This window comes from Ischnura elegans, chromosome 12 (assembly GCF_921293095.1).
Source record: "Ischnura elegans chromosome 12, ioIscEleg1.1, whole genome shotgun sequence".
Taxonomy (NCBI): domain Eukaryota; kingdom Metazoa; phylum Arthropoda; class Insecta; order Odonata; family Coenagrionidae; genus Ischnura; species Ischnura elegans.
Window position 1 is genome coordinate 40,827,496 of NC_060257.1, and position 14,745 is coordinate 40,842,240.

General features: G+C 40.5%; 1 protein-coding gene across 1 annotated transcript in view; it reads right to left on the reverse strand.

Moving 5' to 3' along the window:
- Nucleotides 1–6,135, reverse strand: part of LOC124169536 (serine/arginine repetitive matrix protein 2-like) — a 276,958-nt gene extending 270,823 nt beyond the window's left edge. The window contains exon 1 of the mRNA XM_046548174.1: nt 5,857–6,135. The gene's annotated coding sequence lies outside the window, so the exon portion shown is untranslated. The remainder of the gene's footprint in view (nt 1–5,856) is intronic.
- Between the last annotated feature and the right edge of the window lie 8,610 nt (nt 6,136–14,745).

The following is a 14,745-nucleotide window of genomic DNA, read 5'->3' on the forward strand; positions in this document are numbered from 1 at the left end:
CGAGTAAACAGCGGTGACGTTCCCACACGCTTTTGAAAAAAATGTAAATACACAAGCAAAAATCTCTGAATTGCCCTCAAAGAAAAGATCTTTTCAAAAAAAGTTGAAGGAGAAGAATGCGCACCCGTGGAAATTCCTGGCGAGCCTCTCCATTATAATCACGCGGGCAACGGCCGATTGACCGCCGCTTTTCCGAATGAGCAAATATTTGACTAGAAGCTCTAAGGTAGAACCTCAGAGTAAATACATACGAATGCGCTCAAGGTAGCTGGCCTTTAAACAAATTCTCGGGACAAATTAGAAACCCCAACTTCAGTACTGCTGAGGGAACTGGAAAAATTTATAAAATGATACACTAATATACGATTTTAGCCCCTATATAGCTAGAAACTAATTCACTGATTGGGTGATTGATACAAATTAGTAGCCAAAACTGTGATATATAGGGGTATTTGAAATATTGGACGTAATAGTAAAAAAATTCATCGGGAGGAAAAATCTGAAATCTTAAAAAATTCGATTAGTTTTCGAGATATATCGACTTGAATTAACATGGGAGCCTTATGGGACTAAAACTTTTTTGGTTTTAATCGGTATTTGTAAATGTCTTTGGAACATGGTATTCCCTGGACATAAATTAGATTTTTGTTTGATTTTTTGGTGTGGTTGCTAGTGCGATAAATTGATATTTAGTATTTTTTATGATTTTATGAAAGTAACCAATGCTTTTCTTATGGGACTAACTTATGATTTTTTTTGACCAACTTGCAATCATCGCAGGTCAAATTACTTGATATGCAAGATACAAGATTTATTGATTGATTTTTTGGCTATCTTGGAATTTTCATGCGTCGAAACAATTCCGAGGAATAAACGATTTCAATTTTCCATTGTAGAGGTGGTCGAATTTTCAATCTCGGATTTCGACCTTGACATATGTGCCATGTGAAAATTACACTAATATATTTCATCATATTCCCGTTTTCGAATTTTAACGTAAAATATTTGCTATATTTACGTGAGGAAAATTGCAATATCAGTAATAGATATGAGAAATGTATATTACTATGATTATAAAGCTTAGGTGAAGAGGGTTTCCATAAAAAGAAGAAACTTCTTACAGCTGAGAGTACAAGTTTAGAAGTAAGGAAGCAATTCATCAGGTGCTACATACGGAGTATGTTTCTCTATGGAAGCGAGGCTTGGACGCTGACAGCAGCAGAGAAGTCAAGAGTGGAGGCATTCTAAAAGTGGTGCTACCGATGAATGATGAAGATAAAATGGATTGACCGCGTAATTAACGAGGAAATGCTTAGAAGAGTGGGCAAAAAGAGAAGTCTTCTAAAATCCTTAAGGAGAAGACGGGATAACTTAGTTGGCCACATTATGAGACATGATGGCCAGATGAAAATAATTGTAGAAAGACAGGTGGAAGGGAAGAAGGGCAAGGGACGGCCCCGAATGTGTTGCATAGGACAGATTATAAAGGATGTAAAAGAAAAGAAATACGTCGATATGAAAAGGTTAGCAGATGGGAGAGAGAAATGGAGAGCTGCGTCAAACGAATCTTGGGATTGTTGACTTATTATGATGATGACACTAATTAATGAGAAGAAGGTTTAATGATTTTAATTATAATTCTCCTTCATCTTGAGAGTTAAAATTCAATGGAAATAAAATTTCTAATCGTTATAAACTATGCGAAAACTAACGCCATCGTGGTAGCCAGCCAATCAGACCTAGCAGCACGATAAAATGAAGCCAAATACTGTCAACGGATGATGGCTGACTGGTTGTAGGGGAATATTATGCATGCATTAAGAATGAAAAAACAATTTCCACCTCTATCCACAATATTATCCACCAATACGAAATAAATACCCGTGCCATAGGAGTTATAAAGTATGCCTATTTCTAAAGATTAACAATAGGCGTGCGACGCTAGGTGTTAAGTCGCCAGCCGCCTACTTGCACAAGAAATTTGGAAAATTAATGTTGCGGTAAGCGCATAAAAAATAATTGCGAGACGAATAAAATCACAGTAGCTTGGACGCAGCTGTGAGGAACGGGTTTCTCCCCCAGTCGAGGGTTTTCCTGGAGCCAAAGAACGACCTTGCTGGAATGCTAAATAGGTGCGGGCCGGTGAGCCATGCATATCTTCGAGCCATCCACTGAAGACGGGGGAGATATGATCATCGGGGCAATGATTTCAACGAAAAAGGATTTGAAGAAGGTCGACATTTGAGTTTACTGCACTTGGCAACTGAGGTAAAAATATTGCTGCTGCAACCAGTAGCGGATACAGAACACACTCGATGGGGGACGAAAAAGATATATTGAGTTACCTTTACTTTTATCCTAAAAAAAATTATCAAGTTACATGCAGAGTTTAAGAAAATTTTAGTTGAATCTATTACACACGTATTCAAAACAATGCCATCTTGAGATATAAAAAAGTTATAATTGTGGCAGGGGCGGATCCAGGATTTCTATCTGGGGGGGCACAAGGATACCTCGTAATAGAAAACGAACGCAATGATAATGGGACCTTATTAAATATCTTGAATATTTTTATGGGTCTGGGGGGGGCACGTGCCCCCTAGCGCCCCTAGATCCGCCTATGAATTGTGGTTTGCAATGTTTAGCAATACGGGCGGGCCCGCAAAGGGGGGGGCACGCACCCTCGACGCCCCCCATCTGTATCCGCCACTGGCTGCAACTCGCTATGTCAACTGTTTTTTAATACATTTGAATGAAACACATTAGCCAAGATGGCATCAGAATAAAGAAACAGTAAATGGAAGAGGTGAATGGATTCTATAACGTGGAAATCACGACTAGCGATGGAAGAAGTAAGAGAGAAATTATTCGGAGAATAGCCAGCCCATGCGAAGCGAGTATGAAACTGTTTCAGGCATGACTTGGTGGAAATGTGATATATCCATGATAAAATATAAACAGCAATTGGTAAGTTCCACACTTTGAATATAAAACTCCAATACCGACATTGGTTTCATTTCAGCGCGTCGAAATCATGATCGGTAGTGGATTTTTATATCAAAGTGTGGAAATTACCATCTGTAGTTCATATTTTATCATGGACATGCAAAGTGGCTTAATAAATATAAACTACAAATGGTAATAAATTTATAATCAATAACATACAATTTGTTACTTCCACATAACATTCATAAAAAATTTTATTTTATGACCGGTTTCGGATGTTACACCATTATTAAATGCGGGAAATCTTAATTAAATAAAGTACAGAAAATAAATGGACAAAGGGTGAGGAAATAGAAGATAAACAGAGGAAGAGGATAATATAGGGAATTGTAGAGCACCATAAGTTAGAGAATAACATAGTGGATAAGTCATTTAAAACTATATGGCAATTAGACGTCGTGCATAATGGAGGGAGAAATTCAGAGGAAAGAAAAACGAAGCTTTTTGAATTGGACAGACTGGAGGGAAAATTAAGATACTAAAATTCACACCAATGAGTTTCACATCGGTATTTCAAACTGACTCTGAATTCAAACTGGTGTAAATGAAACCATAAAATAAGATCGTGATGCGTACTTAGAACTGGTGGCAGAGTAAAAAATATTTTGTCATAAAAACGCAAAAATTTCCACCATATCGCATTCAATACGAGCTTTAAGAATTTGAAATAAAATGCTCTATGACTTTCTTGAAAATAATTTTTTTCGATTTCAACTACAAGTCAAGAATTGCCCAGCTCAAAACTCGCCGAAATTGTGAATACACTGCATTTTACGAGATAATCCCGGCAGATAATCCCGGCAGGTTAGAATTTAAAGACACAAAAAAGCCCTCACGTGAGAAAATATTTAACTAATTTACAACTAGTGATGCCTTACGTATCTCGGACAGATTTAGCTTTAATAAATCACGCATATTTTGAATAATTTTTGGAATTAAGATTATTTGCTAAGCGTTGAAATAGGAAGCAATCACTACATATGTGACCGGATGGATTCAATTCAGTTTAACTATTACTATGAGTAACTGTGCCGATGAGGAGTAAAGTAATTCAAGTAAAATTATTTCGGAAGAATGGGTATGATTGAAGCAATAAGTTTCGCGTCAGGTGTGGATGTAATTAATCATAGGGAGTTAACGAGGACAACGTCAAGAAGGCGAACATAGAGGTCGTCGTATTGTTCCACGAATCCATTAAGCGGCTCACTAGGGAATTTTCTTCTTCTCAGCTCCAATCATACAGTATACGCGGTTACTCAATTACTTGCAGATACACAGAGGAGTGGGAGAGTGGTATCCTAGTGGGATTTGGCAACTGATTCAAGAGTCCCTGGGTTCGCACTCCGGGTCAATCCTTCGGACATCCACAAACAAAAAAATGCTCTAGAGGTGGCCCAGAGAAAGAAACTCTACCCTCTAACTTGAATGCACGAAATTCTACCGCCTGTGGATGAGTCCGGGTTGAGCTCTACTCTCACCTATCCAAACCAACGCAATTGGGCTGAAATCTAAAATAAAACTAGCCAAAAACCTCAACAAGCGTTGTTGGCGAAGCGGCCCACTGGGTGTCGGGCAACTAATAGACACCCCCCTCTTCCTTGAATGTATGGAAATCACAAAAGCGGTAGACGAATTCGGGTGAGCTCTACCTTGACCTTACGTATCCCACGTAATAGTGGGCTGAAATCGAAAAAAACTGGCCGTACCATCAAAAACTAAGCTCTTTATAGGGAGCATAGTGGCTCAGAGGGTTCGGCCCGGGGGGTCCGGCCCACCAAACCCCCGAAAAAAAACAATTACTTTGCTCCATAAAAGAAAACAAAATAATGAACAATCATGAATTTACAAAATATTTCTTCGACAGATGAAGTTTTTTTGATTATTAAAAGTGTTAAGATTAGTTTAAAACCCCCAACTTAGTGCCTTTTTTTCAAATATTTTCCCCCTGATTTTGGACCCGCCCCCCCTCACGAACGAAATTTCTGGCTACCCCACTGCCTCATATCATCTTCACTTCTGTTTTCATTCCCTCCTTGGTATTCCAACACACAGTGCAATACAACTCCGCCGTGGATAACAAAGCAATTTTCGGCACATGGGAGCGTAGAATTATAACAGCAAAATTACGTAAATTTCTCCGCACTCAACAAACAAAATTACGATCAAGCTCATTTGATTATATACTACAATTTCGCATCGATTACCAGATTCGCAAGAAGTGTCAAAGAGAACAAAAATGTTGCACTGATCACAATTTTCTCAGAATGTAAAGAAAATGCAGAAGGAAACCAAATTATAGGGGACGATACACTTATCATGTAATCACTTACCTGCAAGCCTGCATTTCCTTTACCACAGAATATTTCCCGACAGTACGAAAAAAGCTATCATATATAATGCTTGTGGCAGAATATAATGTAAACTTGCCACCAAAGTAGAAAACCGTTTAATTGTTAGAAGTGAGCGTGTCCAGTTATCAAAAATCTCGCCTTGCCACGATCAAAATAAATCTCTCCAATTTGCGAAAAATAACTGCTACGGAACACACTGATCTAGGGCCAAAAATATAGTTTCTACCGAAAAATTTGGCTGAAAGGAATTGCTGATAATTAACAATGGTTTTGTTATTTGGCGAAGCTCGCTACGACAGGGGTGTCTACGGTAGACTTCTGAAGGCACTGTGATATCGGAATCCGTACATTAAACACACACCTTAACATAAAACTTTTCCAGGTAAATCCATATCTCGTGTTAGATATCCACCAAAAATCCTGGTGAATTAACACCGGTACACATCCCCTATAGACGTACTCGAACGATGATGTTGCATGTGACTTCAGGAACACTCACTTTTAAATTCAGCTCCAGGGCGATGAGACGAAACCAATCCAAGAATGTATGACGAGCACTAGTTGAAGTTTAGGCCAAAACAAAGGAGTATCGACAAGACACTGTGCAGGGAATTACTGCCCACTCCAGGAAGGATCAAATGCCGAGATGGTTTGCGAGATACAAGTCAAATTGGACCACAATTGGAGCGTTTGAATGGAGGGATTCCGCGAGCTTTTTGTTGAGAGTCTGACACACACGCCTTTGAGGGACACGGATCACAACGGGCGATAGTCCGCCGCTGACGGCGTCTTGAGGAATACTGGCTGCTCTCACGGCGAGGCCTGCCGATTCTCGGTTGTACGGTTCTGCCGGCAGAGAGCGAAAGTGTTTGGAGGAGGGGGTGGGCTCGATGGAGAAGGGGGGTAAAAGTTGGAGGGGAGATACCTTCCCCTCCTGCGGGGGTGGGAATGAATACGGAGATGGAATTCTTTTGTTGCCCCCACCACACATCAGCGACTTCCCCGGTTGGGAGCTGTGCATTGCCCGGGCCCCGGAGGTGGATGTGACTGCACACCTGATGGTCCAATCATTCACCTACATCCAGTGGCGCAGCGAGGGGGGATAAACCCCCCCCTCAGAGCTCAGAGAAATGTTTAAGTTAAATCCATTTTGCTTAATTGGATTGATATTACTAATAGAATAGTGTAAGGATTAATAAAATATTCCTCAGAAAGCCGTAAAACTCACCATTTTGAACCACTTATTTTAAAAGTCAGCAAATTATAAATCTCGCACATACCGCTTATCCTGGTGTGTATTCCATACCCACAAACACCCCGGTATTAGTTGAACCTAAACCCCCCCAGCCTTAATTCCTAGCTGCGCCCCTGCCTATATCTGCATACAAACCCGCAAACTGACTCAAAAGGCGTGTGGCATGGGGTGTTAGAACAACTGCGGTTTGCAAATAAAAAGAAAAATGCTAAAATATAAATTAATCATCATCACTGGCCTACAATCCTAGCATGAGTGTACCCAGGACAAGGGGGGCAACCCCGCCCCCCTTGAAACGAAAATAAATTTAGGTCAAAACAAAAGTTATGAACAAATTTTCATTTTGAAGAAAAATGATGATAGTATAAGACATGGAACTAAAATAAAAATCATTATTTTTTCGAGCAAATAATTACAAAAACTAATACATTGCTGCCATAATTTCCTTAAATTTTGGTTTCGTTAATCTTTTCTGTGCAAAAAAGTTACAACTTGAACGACCACAGCTAGTTTTGCCCCCCACCCCCCACTTTTGATTCTGGGTACGCCCATGAATCCTAGCTTAGATTGCTTGAGTAATTAATAGTCATTGAAGCTTAACACATCCGAGTTCATTGAAACTATTATTGAAGTATTCCAACATTTAAGGTAGGTTTGCCTGAAGTAATTAAGAAGTAGTCTCCCATTATTCCTGGACTTCCCTCTTCAATTCAAAATAATGCCTTCTCCATTTCTTTCGATCTAAAAAATCGTATTCTTTCTCTCGTTTACCCAACATTCTCCCCTCTAATGGTACTCGCATAGTGAGGAGGTAGAGATGGAGATTGAGGTGGAGGTAGAGGTAGAATCGCATAGTAAAGAGGTTTGCACACGCAGCTTTCCCATAGCCTCGACCACGAGCCTGTCTTTCACCGTGTGGCATCAAGTATAATGGTTATTTGGTTAGTTGCAACATTTTTACAATGTTAAGCGATAGTAGTGGTGATGGTGACGACATGTCATCAGCATGTTAAGTGGTGACTCATTGGTCGTCAAGTAATCGCGAATTCAGGGCTCATCCCATAAATCAAGCACGACAAGATCTGGGAGAATATCACCATCTGTATTTGCAACTTAAGTATTACCCAGACAAATTTCGGGAAAACATTAGGATGTCACATGAAACGGGCCTTGAGCGCACCAATCACGGAGAAGCCTCCCGATATACCTCGCGACACACCGGTCGAAAGACTCGTTTGTTTTTTAAAGCGGTCCCGCGCGACCTACGGGTGAACCGTGAGGTACACCTCTACCTCGACGTGCTCACTATGCGCGCGCCCATAACATACAATGCATTTGTGTTACCATGGGCGTACTCAGCGAGGGGCAGGGGGGCAGCTACTACTAGAAGCAAAAATCGCAAGTCTTTAAGCAAAACAGTACTAAATTGAAATTAAATTATTCAACAATTTTTCTTTAAACCCACGAAAAATGATATACATCAGTATAAGATATGTAACTAAAATAAAACTATTTCTTCAAATGTCACAACTTAGCTTGCCTCTCCCCCTAGGCCATGGCTTGCCCCTCCCCCCCTAGTTATAATCCTGGGTACGCCCTTGTGTGTTACCTCGAGGTACCGCGACCTCTACCTCTATCTCTACTTCCATCTCTTACCCACTATGCGAGTACCCTTAGTGACCCTTAGCCACCAAAGTGAAGTCAAATGGTGCTGTTTTCGGGGCAATGAACATGTTTTTTTTACAGAAAACCTCTAAATCGATCACTTTTAACCTAGTTTTCATCTGCTGGGGTGTTGATGAATCGCTCTAATTGTGCCCGTAGCCAGAAATTTTAATCGGGGGAGGGGATGAAACCAACTCCTATACGGGTTGCCCTTACTGGTAATTATTTTGTGAATTTCCACGCCGTTTTTCAAAAACATTTTAAGAAACATACTCATCACATTCACTGGCGCTTCGAAAAATCTTACAGGCTGAAAGTGAAAAAACATAAGTTATTAAAAATGAAATACTTTTTCAGAAATCACCCGAATCTTTGAAAATAGCGACTTACTAAGGCCCATGGATATAAATTACCTTGATTTAGGGCATTTAATCAAGAGAAGGGTAAATACATGGGCGGATTGAGCATCAAATTCGCGGGGGGGGGGGGGGGGGCGCATGACAACCAATAGGTTGAAAGTGAACGATTTTGAGGATTTCTGAAAAAAAAACACAGAAAGTGAAAAATATTTTTCTACCATGGATTCACATCACCAGCATCGTCTTCACCTACCACGATTAGGTTTGCGCACTACCAAATTGTATGGCCATAAACGTAGCTGAGCTATGGAGGCTTTAACCCATTAGTTCATGAAGTTAATTTAATAAAAGGATTCTCCTTTCTCCTCATACATAATTTAAATGCTGTTACATTTGAGGGTAAGCTTGCATCATTAGTCACCTCCAGAGGTGCCATTGGGTGATCATATTTATTTATCGCCAAGGCCAATAAATCTTTTCATGGATAGTAGCTTACAACAGTGGCGCAGCGAGGGGGGGTTTTTGGGAGATAAACCCCCCAGAGCTCAGAGACATTATTAGTTTAACCCATTTTACTTAATTTGATTGATTTTACTAATAGAGTAGAGTAAGGATGAACTAAATATCCCTCAGAAATCCGTAGAACTAACCATTTTGAACCATTTATCGTTAAAATTCCGCAATTCATTAATCTCGCGCCTACCGCTTATCCTGGTGGGTATACCATACCCCAAACACCCCGGTGTTAGTTGTACCCCCCCCCCCCCCCCAACAGCCTTAATCCTTAGCTGCGGCACTGACTTACAATATGCTTGTATTCCAGCGTTAAAAAAAATAACTTTAATTTTATAGTTAAATATAATAATCTAAAGATAGTGTACTAGAAGTGCACAGCGTTCGATATATCGGACGGTCAATTTTTGGTGTTCATAACAGATACAAAATAGAACAGAAAATATTGAAAAAGTATAAAAAATATCAATATTTAAAACATAAATGATATTGAAATCATCAACATATTGGGAAAAATGCTCCAGTAAAAAAATATTTCCAAACCCCGTGTAGGTGACTGAAAATTCTTTCAATACCATGTCTCACAAAAATGCTTCTTTACACGATAAATTCAAGGGTGCAACTAAAATATTAGCGCAGCGGTGAAGACCAACTTCCATTTCAACGTATATTTTGATACCTGGGTTTGAGGAATATGGGACACCTTCGGGAGAGAGGGCGTTTTTACAGTAGGGAATGCTCTTTTACTCTTCAACAAATACAACTCAAACTTCTCTCACATTTGGGACTTGTAGCCATACATTAGCATATACACTCCCTTTACTCCTTAGCATGGATACAAAAACTATTAAACTGATAAAAATTATAATAAAATTTGGGAGGGGGTCACGAGCCCTGTGACCAGTGGCGTAGATAGGACCAGGAGCGTAGCTAGGAATTGAGGCTGGGAGGGGTTTTAGGCGCAACTAGTACTGGGGTGTTTGGGGTATGGCCATAGGCGGATCCAGGGGGGGGGCACGGGGGCACGTGCCCCCCCTAGACCCTTCAAAATATGCTAGATTTTTAATACGGTCCCATTATCATTTCGTTCGTTTTGTATGACGAAGTATCCTTGTGCCCCCCCCCTGAACAAAATCCTGGATACGGCCTTGCTTGTGCCCCTCCCAGAAAGAAATCCTGGATCCGCCCCTGGGTATGGCATACCCGCCAGGGTAATCGGGAGGTGCAGGGGCCCTCCCCAGAAAAATTTTAGGATAAATAGTGAGTTTTACGGCTTTCTGAGGGATATATTATAAATCCTTACACTATTCTATAAATAATATTAATGCAATTAAGTAAAATGGATTTAACTTAAAAATTCTCTGAGGTTTGGGGGGGGTTTATCCTCCAAACACCCCCCCTCGCTACCCCACTAGACAGTACGATGTGCAGGGGGGCACGACCAAGGAGGTCAGGGGGTAAAGCCCCCCCTAGAGGAAAGTTTGAACATTTTTTCTCCATAAATCACTTTTTATACTATTTTGGAACCTAAAATTACACAATTTCGCTCCCGGGAACGAAACTATTGAAATTTTACTGGATTTGACGTTCGTCTCGCTTCACTTGCCATTCCCGGTTTTTACCCGGCCCACATATGACGGCGAACTTGAAGTCTCTTTCTAAGAAAATAGTCATTTCACCTCCGATTCCGCGAAATGCTCTTCCTCACAGCGATGCCAAAAGTGACCCTTGAATGCGGCCTTGCATCAAGGTCGATAAAGCTGCCAAAAGATTCATCTACTGCGCTGATGAAAGGAAACCGACGTTAAACGGGCCCTAATGGCTTCCAACTTCCCTGTCCACAGTCCAAACAGTTAAGGGGACTTAAGGACTTCAAATGGCCTTCTGGTCTCGATCGACATTCGATTTTGCTTCCCTGATACAAAATGACAGAAGCGCTCATACATATCTTTGACATTTGGCCCTTCCAGCCCTTGTACAATGTCCTCGCGGCTAATCTGACACGTGTAATCAGAATGGTCAAGCCGTGAGCGCTGAATTAAAGCAGGCATGCCACGCTTCCGGCTCAGATCAGCGACTCAAGCGCCACTGTTACTTGCTCACAAAGACGAAAGGTTGGCACAGTTTCTCTTACTGGTGCGGGTAGGCACATCAGCTATTGGTAGCGGTTCAGGTGACGCAGTTATTACGGCTACGTCTCCATATACTTTTTTCTCACGAATTCCGTCCGATTTTTCGCAAAATTTTTCGACTTTAGGGTTAGGTAACTGAGGCAGGCAAGATGTAAGGCAATGAAATCCTAATTCAATGAAAAAGGGAGATTTTCACTCTATTCAATAATGTAAGTGTATTAGCGATGAAAACACTTCGTGGCTTCCACAATGTATTTAAAAACTTAATACCGGTTTCGGGCGTCCAGCCATTATCACGTATACATAAATACCAATTGGCCTTATTGTTTTCATTGCTAATATGAAGCCCTTCCACCACGTTGAAGCTTCTATAGAAACTTCAACGCTGTATTCGAGCTTATGACAGTCGAATCTATAGATCATTCTCAAATACAATGCGATTTTTTTAAAACAGGAGTTGTATTTATACTGCTTTGGAAATTGTGCAAGAAAGGGGCGAATTTCTTTGATGAACAAACAAACCACGAATATTAAAAAAGACGATCCTCAAAGTGACCGCTAAATATGTTGTCAACCGCCGCGAATTTAAATGGGTTTACAAAAGTCGCCACTCGCGTCGCTGACGGACAAATTGATCCGAGTTTCACGGCGAAATATGGAATAATTAGGGGCGTTAACCGAATTTATATACATGATGATGTTATATATCAAATTCATAACTATTCAATGCTATTCCTCGCAATTACAAACATTATAATGCAAAATGTTGGAAAAAAAAAGTGGATCGCATTGCACTCATCACCGCGCCGCGGGCATTTTTGAAAACCGATTAAAATGCGACCGAAGTGGTAACTGAAATCAGCCTCCTATGGGATGTAATCGGGCCTCCTCTACGCAGTCCCTTTGGAGCAAACATTCATGGGTCACTCCTCGCCATCCAAGGAGGTTGTAAATATCTGGAGGCGCTGTATTCGAGTTTCACAAAAAAGATAAAATACAACTAGGAGAGCAAGACTGAGGCATCTTCTTAACACTTAGAGTGCCGGCCTCCAATTTTAAAGCCCTGCTAAAAAATCCAGCCATTTTTACTAAATTCGCAAATTTTTTTAAAACAGCAGCACCAAAATATCGATTTGCATTTCAATAAAAATGCACTTTGCTCTTTTTTATGAATGAGTTGAATAACATTTATTGCTAACTTTTAAATATATATTTTCATAATGAAAACCTACTGTTTTTTTTAATAAAAAAGTTGCAACAAATGATGTACCGCCATGAAATGCAAAATATTTTTATTACGCTCAATTTGAACTATTTAAACCATGGAAATCATACAAAAGCATTGTTCCAAGCAAATCATTCCAAATCCTGGATGACGAAAGGGTCACTGCACCCTCAACGAACGGTTCTTTCCTCCAAAGAATTTTCACACAAAGTAGGCTGAGATAAGGGTGCCGGTAGCTACAGAGGACTTTTCGTCCTCAAGACATTAAAAGTAGAGATGGGTCGAATAGCAGATTTCTCGAATTCGAATATCGAATTCGAATATTAAATCATAGCTCGAATATTCGAATACCTCGAATTTCGAATACCTCGAATACTAAATGATGAATGCTGGAATGTTTGACTCGGTTGCCTATGCAGCAGGCAACACAAGATTTAGGGGAGTAATTTTGATTTCCTTAAAATGATTCGAACAGGAATTTAGCTGATTAATGAATAATTTAATTTTATGGAAACAATTGGGCATATAATTAATTCAACTAACATCGCTTTACCCCCACTCCTGCTGCCAAGTGCTAGCTGACAATCTGAGGCATTTTGCAAAATACAAGCTCTTTTCCACCGGATTTTCTTCAATTATTTTCAGTCCATCTTTGGGAGTTCTCACGAGATAAGAAGATGAATTGGAATTGCTATCAGGGAGAAACCAAATATTCTGAGAAAATATCCTTTTGTCTGTGACTGTAACAATAAAGATTTATAGCACCACTCATAAATTGTAACTTGATATATGTTTTCGGAAAAAAATACCGCATCAACTTCCGAGAAGCTCTGCTGCTTATATCGAGTTTCGCCAGAATGCTAAGTCTCCGTCGTGTTTTGACATTTATTTCTTTGCGTAAAATGCTTAAATAAACTCAGAAATACGTCGTGTTTGGTCTTATTCTTTTTGAAATTACGCGCACATTACTAATATTTCAATTCAATAAAGGTGTAACATCAATTGACGAAAGTCATTCTTAGACACCCTTTGTGCTAATAGATGACTCATGCAGCGGTTGACCTCCACAGAAATGGGGAACTTCGAAGCTGGTAGGAAAAAAAAAGGTCAGTGGGGGAGGAAAGGGAGGGCCCGAAACACGTTTCTATTGTTCTCGCGTATTTTTTCGAAGCTAAGGTCTTCGTAATATGATCCCTGCGCGAGCTGTGACCTTTTTTTTATTTTGAAGAAGAGGAAAGCCTCAGAGGGGGGGCTAGTGCTGAATGGAGAGGGATACCGGACCTTGGGAAATGCGCTAATGTAAGTATCCCACGGTACTCACACAGCAGTTGACCTCCAGAAATGGGGAACTTCGAAGCAGGTAGCCAGAAAAAGGTCAGTGGGTGAGAAAAGGGGGGAGGGCGTGAAACACGTTTTTATTGTTCTCGTAACTCGATATTTTTTTCGAAGCAGGGGTCTTCGTAATGCGATCCCTGCGCGAGCTGGGACCTTTTGTTTGATTTCGGAGAAGAGGAAAGCGTCAGAGTGGTTGAGGCGAGTGCTGAATGGAGGGGGATAGAGGATCGTGGGAAATGCCCTAAGGTTGCTATCCCACGGCACTGAGTTTCTCCTGGTGGGGGGAATCGGGGATTTTCGGATTTTTTCACCCGACTATTTTCGGTTCCCCTCGTCGAACACTTTTCACCGCTAAAATCCACGAATTTGATGCAATTCGTCAGCTTGCGTAAAACGGCGCTGCGAGCACTAAATGACTACAGTTCTCTACATTTTTCCGAATCACTACCAACGACGTGCGTGCGACAGTGTATGACGCGAAATTCAAAGTATTCGAGGTATTCGAGGCGGTACTTTTCGCATAACTATTCGAAATCTCGAATATCGAATACTTTCTAGTATTCGAGGTATTCGAGTATTCGCGGATACTATTCGCACATCTCTAATTAAAAGAACTCTTTTTCCATCGAGCAGTTGATTTTTGAAACAACAGAATCACTAAGCAGTAAACTGGAGAAGTACCATGGGTGAAATATTACAGCTTCACACAAACAATGTCAATAAAAAAGATAGACGTAATATTACATCCATGGCAATCCTCACAAGGTTCAGCAGGATGTAATATTACGCCCATGGCACGCAAAGTGTTAATCCTTTCGCCCCAGAGCTGCGTGGAAGGAAATTCTTCCAAGTTACCCATCCCTTGAAAAATTTTTTGCACTACCCTGTACAAAGCTCTCTTGCA